This window comes from Mauremys reevesii, linkage group 20 (assembly GCF_016161935.1).
Source record: "Mauremys reevesii isolate NIE-2019 linkage group 20, ASM1616193v1, whole genome shotgun sequence".
NCBI classification, from domain to species: Eukaryota; Metazoa; Chordata; order Testudines; family Geoemydidae; genus Mauremys; species Mauremys reevesii.
The window spans coordinates 22,804,625-22,816,564 of record NC_052642.1 but is presented as its reverse complement, the minus strand read 5'-3'; the positions used below and the strand labels follow the sequence as shown (position 1 = coordinate 22,816,564).

At 45.9% G+C, this 11,940-nt stretch overlaps 1 protein-coding gene and 1 long non-coding RNA gene across 2 annotated transcripts in view; one reads left to right on the top strand and one right to left on the bottom strand.

Moving 5' to 3' along the window:
• Positions 1 to 5,921: 5,921 nt before the first annotated feature.
• Positions 5,922 to 11,789, bottom strand: LOC120387248. Its single transcript, XR_005590072.1, has 4 exons — positions 11,556 to 11,789; positions 11,321 to 11,343; positions 7,660 to 7,779; positions 5,922 to 6,327 (listed from the first exon to the last, which is right to left on the bottom strand). It is a non-coding gene; the product is annotated as an uncharacterized LOC120387248 (long non-coding RNA).
• Positions 11,737 to 11,940, top strand: part of TAOK1 (TAO kinase 1) — a 99,388-nt gene continuing 99,184 nt past the window's right edge. Inside the window, exon 1 of the mRNA XM_039507669.1 lies at positions 11,737 to 11,755. The gene's annotated coding sequence lies outside the window, so the exon portion shown is untranslated. The remainder of the gene's footprint in view (positions 11,756 to 11,940) is intronic.

Sequence of the window (11,940 nt, the reverse complement as noted above, 5' to 3'; positions counted from 1 at the left end):
TCACCCCCATTACATGTCCCTTGAGCATTTCCCAGCTCTTTAAACCTCTGACCTGAGCACCTAGCCCTGTCCCCTGCCTGGAAAAGGCATTAAGTCTTGGAATTAATCCTTTGGGATGAGGGTCTCCACTGTGGAAGGTGATGCTCCCAACCTCCAGAAGAAATGGAGGAGGGGTGAAAAGAATAGTACCCTATGCCTAAGGGGAAAGATGCAATCAGAAAAGGAAGAGAAGATCTCAGCAGTATGTGCTATGCTTCACCCCAGAGGGTAGAAAAGTGACCAGGACTCAGTCAGATCTGGAACGGTTCTTGGCTTCTTTATCTAGTGAGACTATATTGCACTTCCCCAGCTGATGTCCCTGGTTCTCCAGATGTGGCCGTGCAGCAAAGTGGGCTTGCTCTTCTTGTAGGGGCAGCTCCAGGCCCCAGCATGCCAAGCACATGCTTGGGGCGGCATGCTGCGGGGGGCGTTCTGCTGGTTGCCGGGAGGGCGGCAGGCGGCTCCAGTGGACCTCCCGCAGGCGTGCCTGCGGAGGGTCCACTGGTCCCGTGGCTTTGGTGGAGCATCCACAGGCACGCCTGCGGGAGCTCCACCGGAGCCGTGGGACCGGCAACCGGCAGAGCGCCCCCTGTGGCGTGCCGCCGTGCTTGGGGCGGCGAAATGGCTAGAGCCGCCCCTGTCTTCTTGCCACACCCCAGACACAAGTATCTTCCCAAGCGAACACTCCACAAAAGGCTGCTGCAGTTTGAATTTTTTGGTTGCATGCTCAGGCATTCATGTGCCCATGGCTCAAGCTTCCTGTTCTCCTGGAGACAGGGAGACAGGCACCAGGATTGTTATTGGTAGGCCATCCAGAGCCAATGGGAAGGGAGCATCTTTGAAGGAGGGCTGCAGTTGGGAGGCTATTAGGGAATAGACTGTTGCTGCCTGTGGATGAAGCTGCAAATCTGGCACAGTGAGCACTGCACAGATAGACACCATCTAGATGAAAACGGGAACACACATGCACATCTGTAAAGAGCAGCAGCGGTGCTGGAACTGGGGGTGCTGCTGCACCCTCTGGCTTGAAGTGGTTTCCATTATACACAGGGTTTACAATCTGGTCCCCGCACTATGCAAATTTTTCCAGCCCCCTGAAGAGCAATGCTCAGTTCAGGGGCCATTGGTTGCCACTTGTGACCCCACGTGTGCTTCCCTTTCCACATGGCAGCTGGTCCCTGTGGGAGAAAGATAGCCTTTTGCTTTTAGAGTCTAGGCGTCCCCTTTGTGCACCGAGCAAGGGAGCCGTGTTATGGTCCCTGCTGTGCAGTTTAGGCTTCACAAGGCATGGTGGGCACTGGGGATGAAATGCCAAAGCTAGCTCCCTTTAGTCTGAAGATGTCACCACTGTCTAGTGATCCACAGGAGCCACTGGGAAGGTGTGTGAGCTCCTATGTGTAAACTGCAGGTTTGACTCAACGGCAGTAGCTGAAGAGAGCACCACATAATTTATAGCCCTTATTGTCTCTCACCTGATGGCTCATACCACCCTATTGATCTGAGATGCACAGATACTGTGCCACAAGCTCACTCACCCTCCTTTCCTCATAGTTTGTCCTTACTTATGCTCCCCTACCCCCCAGAAACCTCCCCTGCCCAAACAGGAAAAACATTGGGGCAAAGATTTGCTCAGCCAGTGAGGGCTACATTAAAAGAAGGAACCAACACCCTTTCCTTGCATCTATACAATAAAGGATCTCAAACCTCTATAGCTTGTTCTGCCCTGCCTGGGTCCCCTCTCCTCTAGCCTCTCATATTGCTGCTCCAGTAATCACAAATGCTTTCAAATAGATAGGAGGCAAGGGAAGGGAAGTTTAGTACTAAGAGATTCTGAGAACATCTGGGACACTGTCCTTTTCAGTGCAGTATCTGGTGAAAACACGGAGTTGCTACATTCAGTCGGGTGTTGGTGATGTGCATTCCCATAGTCTCAGCTCCCCAGGTCCTTCACTTCTGTCTGGGGTCTCTATTCTACTACAGCCCATCTCAGATCTGTGGGTGGTGGAGCCTTCAGCAAGGTCACAGCAAGCACTGACAGGCACTGATGGGTGAGTCATGCTGCAGTAGCCAGGGTTGCTAGCAACAGGTTTGTTGATCAGTGTGCAGTCTAACTCCTGGTCTGGAGTCTCGTTTAATAGCAGAGCGCAATGTGTCCCAGATTTGTTGTGCAAGGCTGTGGAGGAGCAAGGGCCATATTTTCAGTACCGGTGCTTGTTTATCTAGAGCATAGTGAGATTCATCTAGAAGCATGTTTCAAACCATGTGACATTGCATGTTTTCTTCAAAAATAAAATTAAAATGGGAGCTCTGGATTGGGTTGTTGGGGAGAGCTGTTAATTGTAGCTCCAGCCTGGCAGACCAGCAGCACCACTCAGGGAGTGAAAGTGGGGGCAGAAAAGCTGACCTGGATTGAAAACAGAGATGCAGGGGTTAGTGAGGGTACAAGGGGCTTTTCCTCTTTTTTACCTAAACTGCCAGTCAGGTAAACGCAGTCCATGAGTGTTCAGGGTAAATGATGGCTGGGAAGAGTTCTGTAGAGAAAAGAGGGGAGTTAAGGAAGCGCCCCGAGAAGTTACTGCAAGTGGCTGTTTTAGTCTCATTGCAATGATGTTCTGTTCAACGTGCCAAGGAAGTGTTTCTGTGCCCATGTATTCCTCCTAACGCTTACTTCCTTTCAGAGTGCCACACTGGCAGCCGTTCCCACTAGTGCTCAGCTAACGCAAGCTGTCTTACTGACTTGTCTTATAAGGGAAAGAAAACATCATGGTGGTTGGATAACTATAGCGAGTAACATATCCTCCCAGGATCATTGTATTAGTCACCTTTGGCCCTTCTCAGCCAAAGGCCTCTGGAGAACAGCCCCTGTGCACCTGTCTATCCAGCCATCTCATCTGCCCGGTGACCTGATATACGGCAAAGGCTTCTTCTGTGCTGGGGCTTCTTACCATCTGCTCCATCTTTTCTCAGCCCTGCTGCAGGGTAAAGGCCTCTCCAGCAATGTCCCTCCCCATCCATCCCAGCTCAGCGAGTGCCTCTTCAGCACTGATCATAGGTCTGAATGGACACAGATTTGGATGGCCCCTCACCATGCTTGTTCCCAGTCCAAAGTGTTTTCTTTTGTCTTTTAAAGAGGATTCAGGGATACCCTGAGATGTGACTATGTTTATCAGACACTCGGTTACCTCTAACATCTGATCTAATTTAGCTCAGGGTGACATCTACTGTTGGTCTGTATCTGTCATAACACATTGTGAAGGGCCGCGATATGGCATGAGTGGTGCAGCCCAGCATGGCACGTCCTAACATACAACTGCCAGCTAGGACATTTATGGAGATCCCAGCAAAACCGTATACATACAGTGAGAGTGTGGGGCGGGAAGGCCGAACAGCCCTAAGCAGGGGATCACTGATAGTCAGGGGACCACGGACACTGAACTCACCACTAGAGGAGTGACCGTGTCTGTACAGTAGCTCACTTCCATACTCTTTGTATAGACATGATGGTTAATTGAGTCAGCATTTAATGGATCTAAAAATGGTGAATGTTTTACTGGACTTTACTCAGCTATTATCATAGGTTCTGTGTAAGAGAATAAATACAATGAAATAGACTGATCACAATGGAGGGCGAGGTGGAGAAAGTCATGTTATGTAGAGGTTTACCAGGGGCTTGCATGGAGACCAAGTTGGATAAGTTGAGAGAGAAAATCAGGAATACATTGTTTGCTGTTTTTTTATGTTGTGTTTTTCCTGATTACAGTCCTTGAACCACAGAGTGCTCAATCAAAGGCCCTGATCATGCATTCTGATCCACAGCAGACCCATGCAAGGCTCCACACAGGGGCAGGAGTCCACCTGCATGGGTCAGCTTGCAAGATCAGGACCTAAGAATCGCCTCAGGGAGTAATCCAGTCACCACATATATCTTAATCTATATGGGCAGAGACATCTCTGAGAAACTACAACCCAATGTGGTTCTCGCATAGAGTGGGAGACCATGCTCAAGTATCACCAAGGCCTGGTCTACAGTACAAAGTTATGTTGACAGAAGCTGCCTTGCGGCAACCTCGTTGTGCCTGTGTCTACACTTACATTTGTCTCCCATGGATGTAAGCACCCCATTACAGTGACATAGTAACACCACCTCCCGAGCAGTGTTGAGCCACAGTCGATGGACTGTGGTAGATACAGCGCGAGTGTAGATATTGCATTACTTATGTTGACCCTAACTGTCCTTCATCAGCTGTCACACAACGCCTGCCACTGACTGCTCTGGTCACAATTGTGAACTTCACTGCTTAAGGTAACAGAGACTGGAAGGTCCCTTCCCTTTGAAAGCCCTGACAGTTTTTGAAATGCCTTTTCCTGACTGTCCAGCTTGGCAAGCACACCTAGCAGCTCTCCATTGTTGTGTGCAGTTGCCCAGGTGACTATGATGGCTGCATGCTCCTGTGCTCTGGCTTGGAGTTGACAGGAAATAGTAGATCTCCTGGATCTGTGGGGAGAAGAGGCTGTGCAAGCACAGATATGGATCAGCTGTAGAAATGTGGACATCTACAAGCAAATGTAATGGGGGATGCAGGAGCAGGGGTATGATGGGCCACCAGCAGTGCTGCATGAAAGGGAAGGAACTGCGTCAGCCCCATCAAAAGGCCAAGGAGGTGAACAGTCAATCTGGTGCCAAGCTGCAGACGTGCTGCTTTTAGACAGAGGTGCATGCCATACTTGGTGGAAACCCCACCACCACCCTGCACACCACTGTGGATACCTCTGAGAAGCCCGGGTCACAGGCCCTTGGCATGAACAGAAAGAGCAAGGAGGAGGTGGAGGAGGAAGATAGGGGACATGTGACTGGGGGATCCAGCTATGCCATGAGCCAGGACCTGTTTGTGACTGCACCGCAGTCCAGTCCTTCCCAGCAGTTGAGCACAGGAAAGCTCGATGCAGGAGAAGGAACCTCAGCTACTTTTCCCCTTTTGCTTCACAGATATTATGGAGTACCCAGCAGATAGCCATAACCATTGAGATTTTTTTTCACTCAGATCCAATCTTGTGAGTAAATAATGCCAACGTCCCTTCAATCTACCAAAGGCACATTCAACTGTAATTCTGCACCTGCTGAGCCAGGAGTTGAATCTTTCCTTGATGCTGTTGAGGTGGCTCGTGTATGGCTTCCTGAGCCAGGGGAGCAAGGGGTAGGCTGGGTTCCCCACGATCCTGACTGGCAATTCAACATCACCAATGGTGATCCGCTGGTTGGGAAAGAAAGTCCCTGCTTGTAGCTTTCTTAACAGTCCTGTGTTCTTAAAGATACAAGCATCATGAACCTTCCCTGACCAGCCAACACTGATGTTGATCAACCATCCCCGGTGATCCACCAGCACTTGCATAACCATAGGAAAGTAGGCTTTTCTGTTGATGTACTCCGTGGCATGGTGGTCTGGTGCCAAAATAGGGATATGTGTGCTGTCTATTGCTCCAGCATGGTTTGGGAACTCCATTGCTGCAAATTCATCCACTATGCCCTGCACATTGCCAATAGTTACAGTCCTGCATAGCAGGAGACAATTAATGGCCCTGCACACTTGCATAATCCCACTATGGATTTTCCAACTTCAAAATGATTTTCCACTGACCAGTAACAGTCCAGCATTGCAAGTTTCTGTAGTGTGATCACCACTCACTTCTCCATGGTGAGTGCAGCTGTTGACCCTGCACTGGAAGACTAGGGCAACCTCAGCACACAGATCCAGGGATGTGGCCTTGTGCATGTAGAACTGATGAATTAAATTGTTCACTTTATTAATGTAACTTCATAAGTAACTTTTTATGAATTAAACAACATTCATTAATAAAACTGGTTATCCCAATAACTGGCTAATTGACAATTAAGATGCTTGTTAAGAGCTACAGCCTTCAGCCAGTTGCCCTTGTAAATTTCACTGTCAATCCAATTCCTGCTTACATCACTGAGACTTGCACTGTTTCAGTATTGTAACTTTTGTTCACTGTTTGCCATTCACTTCACTTGGCTACTTCTGTTCACGGTTTGCCATATTGTAATTCAAACCCCATTTTAAAACGCTTACTTCATTTTGTAAAAGCTTGCTGCAACCTTCATTTTTGCAAACCCTTCTGTAATCTTATTAGTTTAGGTTAGATGTGTGAATGAAGTATGTATGGATGATGGAATCAACCTCCAGCATCAGCCTGTTCTGATGAAATAGAGTTCAAAACCAATGGCTGAAGATGCAGACAACCGCCCTAACAAAGTAAGAAGAGTCCACCCTAAAAAGAAAAAAACAAAGGTTAAATAGAAGGAAGATCAAAGCCAGGTCCCAGTCTGAAAGTCAGGTCAGCAACTGACGGGTGATCAATCACACTGAACCCAGAGGCAGCGTGACACAGCAAGACCTATAGACTCTGGTTTCAAACTAAAGCCTACAAAAAGGATGGGTGAGATGGAAGACTTTTGAATGGTAACGTTCTGCTGCCAACATGGGAGGGCAGACCCAGCCCTTCTTTGTGCCCGGCTTTCCTGGCCAGTTAGCCGCCACAAGCTACAAACCCAAGCTGCAAAATCAAGCCACGGACTCAAGCTATGTTCAGGACTGGTTACTATACAGCAGCTGCAGAACATCTGATGGGGGTGTGTGTGTGTGTGTGTATAGGTATTAGTTATTGGTCATAAATCAAATTGGGTTATGATAATAAATGTGGCAGCTTTGCCTTGCCCCCTGAAATGATCCTGTGTAGTTTTATCTGCATAACATTATTGGTGGATAATGCAGTAGGGGGAGCAAGCATAGAATCTACGATTATTATAAAAACTGGTGTGCACACTGCCAGCTTTAGTAAGCCTGGCACTATAGGAAAAAGATTGTAAACTTTCAGTTAATTAACCAAATAAACTCTGAAGGAAATAGGAGTTTAAGTTTGCATATTGTAAAGTTGCTCTTTCAGGAGTTGTAAGTTGCTGTTCCAGGAGTTAAAAAGGGAAATTGCTCTTTCAGGAGTTGTAAGCTGCTCTTTCATGTTCTCTGCTGATTTGGTTCTTCTTGTGGCTCTGCAAATACTGAAGGATTGTGCATCCTGTGCTTGCAGTGCTTATGATAATAGTGCAGAGCTGTGCAGGCTCCATGCTTCTGTCAGAAATGGCAAACACCGAGGAGGGATACCCGGGTTCATGGGATTTTTAAAAAAGGCGTGAAAATGATGGGATGTAGATTACATTACGGGATGTAGACACTTGCATGCTGGGAAGTTGATCCTTGCTCCGTCACCCCTGCGTGACTCATTTTTGACCCACCATGCATTGCCAAATCTTCCCAAAAGACAGTGGCAGGTTGCACACTGGGATATCTACTCACGGTGCGCCGCCCTGTGCATTGACACACACACTCCTAGTGAGCACGCAGAGTGCTGACACGAGGAGCCACACCGCGGTGGCTTTATGCCAATGTAACTTGGTTCAGCAAAAGTTTGTAGTGCAGACACGGACTGGGAAGTGGACTAATGGCAGCCGCCAAAACAGGCATGTGTGTCATACAGGAAAAATACAAAATTGGCAAGAACCAACATGTAGTTTGGCAAATTTTGAAAATATTTCAGAAAACAAACCTGTGAAGAGCTCTCTCAAAGCAACACACTTCTCTGCTGAGATCCTGATTGATCCTGGCTGCCACAGGCTACAGTGGCACATTGGCTGATTCGCAGTTACGCAAGAACAGAGCAGTCACTCTGGAAAGGAAAGCTGTTGAGTCATACCATCCATCTCTTTCCCAGTTTTGTTTAGTAATGTTCAGTAAACCTAGTGGTTAGAACAGGAAGATAGGAAGCCTGGGTTCAATTCAACCCTCTGACACTGACTTACTGTGTGACCCTGTGTAAGCCATTTTCCCTCTCTGTGCCTCAGTTTTCCTCTTTGTGACATGGATAATAATACCTTCCTGTCTAACAGAGCAGTCATGAGGCTTAATTATTTTTGTAATTATTGTGTGTGAGACAAACTCCTTGGACAAAAGGCACAAGGGAAAGATGAAGTGTTATTATTGGTGTGGCTAATGCAGGAAGTATATGTGTAATGGGATCAAGTGTAACTTAATTTCTTGGAATTACCACATACCTGATTGACACAGGGATATGGTCTGACATGACGCCTTTATTCCAGCTAATAAACATGTGGCATGTCAGTTATACTCACATATTTTGCTCTTGTTGATACAAAAGAGATGACAAGCCAGTTCACTTTGACCACCTCCCTCCAGAACATGTTTTTCCTGTAAAACCTTGTAACCTGTAATTAGGGCCTCAACTGAATTGTGGGGAATGATGGCAGGTTTCATGGGCTAGTAAAAGCCAAACAATTCCTGATTCTCTTGCATTTCACAGTTGGTCATGGCTAAGCAAACAAAAGTGCCCACCTCCAGGGTCGCTTTTATTAACAGATAATGAACGGGGTGAAAGTTAGTTTCTAATCAACGTACAGTAAAGAAGAGAATAAAGTTTAAAATGTCAGTCCCCTGACAGGATTTGAAGCAGCACTTTATTGGCTAATTGTTTATGCCCTTTGCTCTGCATGCTGTTTTTTATGCTGATAATTTCCCTTAAAAAAAAAATCAGTGAAAGTGGCAGGTCATAACAGCAATTTATAATAGCCAAGTTTCTTTGATTCATGCTTTTGGGTGTATTTTAGTATTGGTATTTATTTAATTTGTTACAAAGGGTCAGACTGAGATAGTACCTGGCTGGGAGGCCTCCAAGGAAGAGCTAGATTTAGCAGTCTGCAGTGCTGTGCCTCTAGCAGCCAGCACTCAATCTAATCTTAATTTTACCTCTCTAATCTACCGCAAGTATTTATAGAACACCAATTACTATAGAATGTAGGCCCCATTTCTCCTGAATCAGTGCCCCACTGTGGTTCACTAGGGGGTGATGTACTGCTGGAGGTGCTGTCTTTGTGCTGAGACAAAACCAAGCTCACCATGGTTTGAAGTCACTAAAGAACCTATGGCACTGCTACAGAACACCAATATCCTGGCCAAATTCCCACTTCAGGTCATTATAATGTGTCTTGAATAAATTCCCGCTGCCCTTTCCCTGGAACACGGTATTCTTCTCTACTTCCTGTCCTAAACAATTGTGCAGTGCTGATGTGTGTTCTTAATGGCCTTGACTATACTAGAAAAGGTACACGAGTGTAACTAAATTGATTTTAAATTGATCTAGTTAAACTAGCACGAGTCCTTAATGTAGGCAAACAAACTGGTTTAACTCTTTCTTAGATCAGATTAACTTGCACCAGTAAATTACCAAATTAAACTAAACCAATGTAACCTCTTAGGTGCCTGACAGGACCATCTGAAAGGGTAGCACAAGCAAATACAGGCAGCATGAGGAAGCCTAACAGGGCTTCAACAAACGGGGACCAAGTGTACATTTATTTCATGTTTGGTTTAACAGCTGACAGAGTCACAGCTTGTAATGACTTTTGTGTCCGCGGGTTGTGCTGTGGTTTATTACATGCCATGACCTGTTAAAGAAGCCACAGCAGATCCTTATCAGCTGCACCAAATGAGAATTTTGCCCTCCTTGTTATGAATTTTAAAGGCAATGCAGTCTGCAGGAATGAGCACAAGGCTGGAAGTCAGGAGATCCTGATTTCTAATCCTGACTCTACCACTGACTCAGTATAGCCCATGGCAAATCATTTCCCCACACTGTCTCAGTTTCCTCATTGGTGAAATGTGCATAGTAACACCTACCTCCTAGGGATGTTGTGAGAATTAATTAGTTAAAACCCATACAGTGCTTTGAACAGATAATGCTCTACACCAGGGGTCGGCAACCTTTCAGAAGTGCTGTGCTGAGTCTTCATTTAGTCACTCGAATTTAAGGTTTCATGTGCCAGTAATATATTTTAACATTTTTAAAAGGTCTCTTTCTATAAGTCTATAATATATAACTAAACTATTGTTGTATGTCAAGTAAATAAGTTTTTTTAAATGTTTAAGAAGCTTCATTTAAAATTGACTTAAAATGCAGAGCCCCTGGACCAGTAGGCAGGACCTGGGCAGTGTGAGTGCTGCTGAAAAACAGCTTGTGTGCCGCCTTTGGCACGCGTGCCATAGGTTGCCTACCCCTGCTCTACACTAATGCTAAATATTACTATTGTAACACTTGCAAGAAGAGCATTTATCATTTCTAAGTTGTTTTTAACATTCCAAAACCATACCCTCCTATGCTCATAATGTTTTAGGAGATCGGGCAATATAAGAAACAAAATCCGTGCTTTAGATCTGGCTGCTTGGAATGTGGATGGCTTTGCTTTTGTGTCATTAGACTGGATTAACGTGTCAGGTGATGTGCTACAAACACCGGTGGCAGATGTGTGACATCCTAACTTTCTGGAATGGCTGCCAGCTTCAAGGCTGGGTTGATCAAATTAACCTTCAGTTTGCCTATCCCAACGCTTATAACAACATATGCTGGTGATGATGCAGTGATGACAGTAACCAACTTTTGATACTCATCTATGCATGCCCTGATTTTCCTGATGGGAATCAAAGAATATGGGGTCAGACTCTCACATAGTGTAGGTCAGTGTAACTCTGGAGCTATGCTGATTTGCACCAGCTGAAGATCTGGCCCATTAATTCCAGATAACCACTATTCCTACCTTCCCCCCCCCAAATGTTTTTACTCAAGATTAAATACTACCTGATACAAATATAGATTTTGCTTCCTTGAGCACTCTAAATATTTAATTTGGAAAATGGTATGTACTCATGTCAACATATTCCTGATTATTGCTGTTATCGGATGGCTATCAAGAAAAGCCTAGGAAACTCAGGTAACTAGGTGTTATCCTCAGAGCCTGTTGAACAGTGTCCCCTGTTGGGGTATCAAGTACAAGTTAGTTTACAGTGAGTCTCACAGGAAGTTGTGGTTTTGTTTTGTTTTTCTTTTTTTTAGCATTATCAACAATGTTTGGTTTGCAACATATTCCTATTTCATAGCCAAGCTGCCTCAAACTATCTTCATACAATTACTTAATATGAATTGAGCACCTTACAAACTATAGGGGACACAGTCATCTCATGTATGACTCAACATTTATATTTGGTAAAAACACACTTTTCCAAGCCCAAAGTCCAATAGAACTGTTTCCATTAATTTGCCATTGAAATGTCAGTGTAAATAATTGTTTTCAAACCTTCCCCTAAAGCTTGCCCCCATGACTCTGAAAGGGAAATAGACTATAAGCACATGTGAAACTGACCTAAATGATTTCCATTGCTCAATCTGAGAGAGAGGAGAGAAACAAAGAAAGCAATTAAACAGCATGCATGGGGAAAAGTGAGATATTTAAATTCCTCTGGTATTACTCTATAGGAAAAGAAATGTATGTTTCTACAATATGTGATTTTTGATTAATCCTCTCAGAGCACCAATGTGAGGTATTACCCCCCATTTTACAGATGGAGAAACTGAGGCAGAGACATCCAGTGACCTACCCAAGTTCACAAAGGCATAATTATTAGAGGCATGACTAGAATTCAGGAGTTCATGTGCTCAGGCCACTTAGCCTCTCTTCTGAGCTAGATACAGGGCAGTGGCTATTCTGCAATGGCCCAGGCCAGGGGAGCTGGGTCCTGGCCATGCCAGTGGGACTCAGGATTTTTAGCTCTCAACTGGGCAGTAGGGAGAAAGGCAGGTCAGTGTCACATCTAGGCCTACCTCCATGGGACCCCACCTCTTCTCTGCACCCACACTGAGCCCCCCATGGGACTCTATCCTCCTGCCCCCTAGCACCCCCTCCTCCCCGCGGGACCCCGCCCGCTGCCCCCATCTCGCCTTCTGCCCCCCACGCCTCCGCTGCCCCCTCTCGCCTTCTGCCCC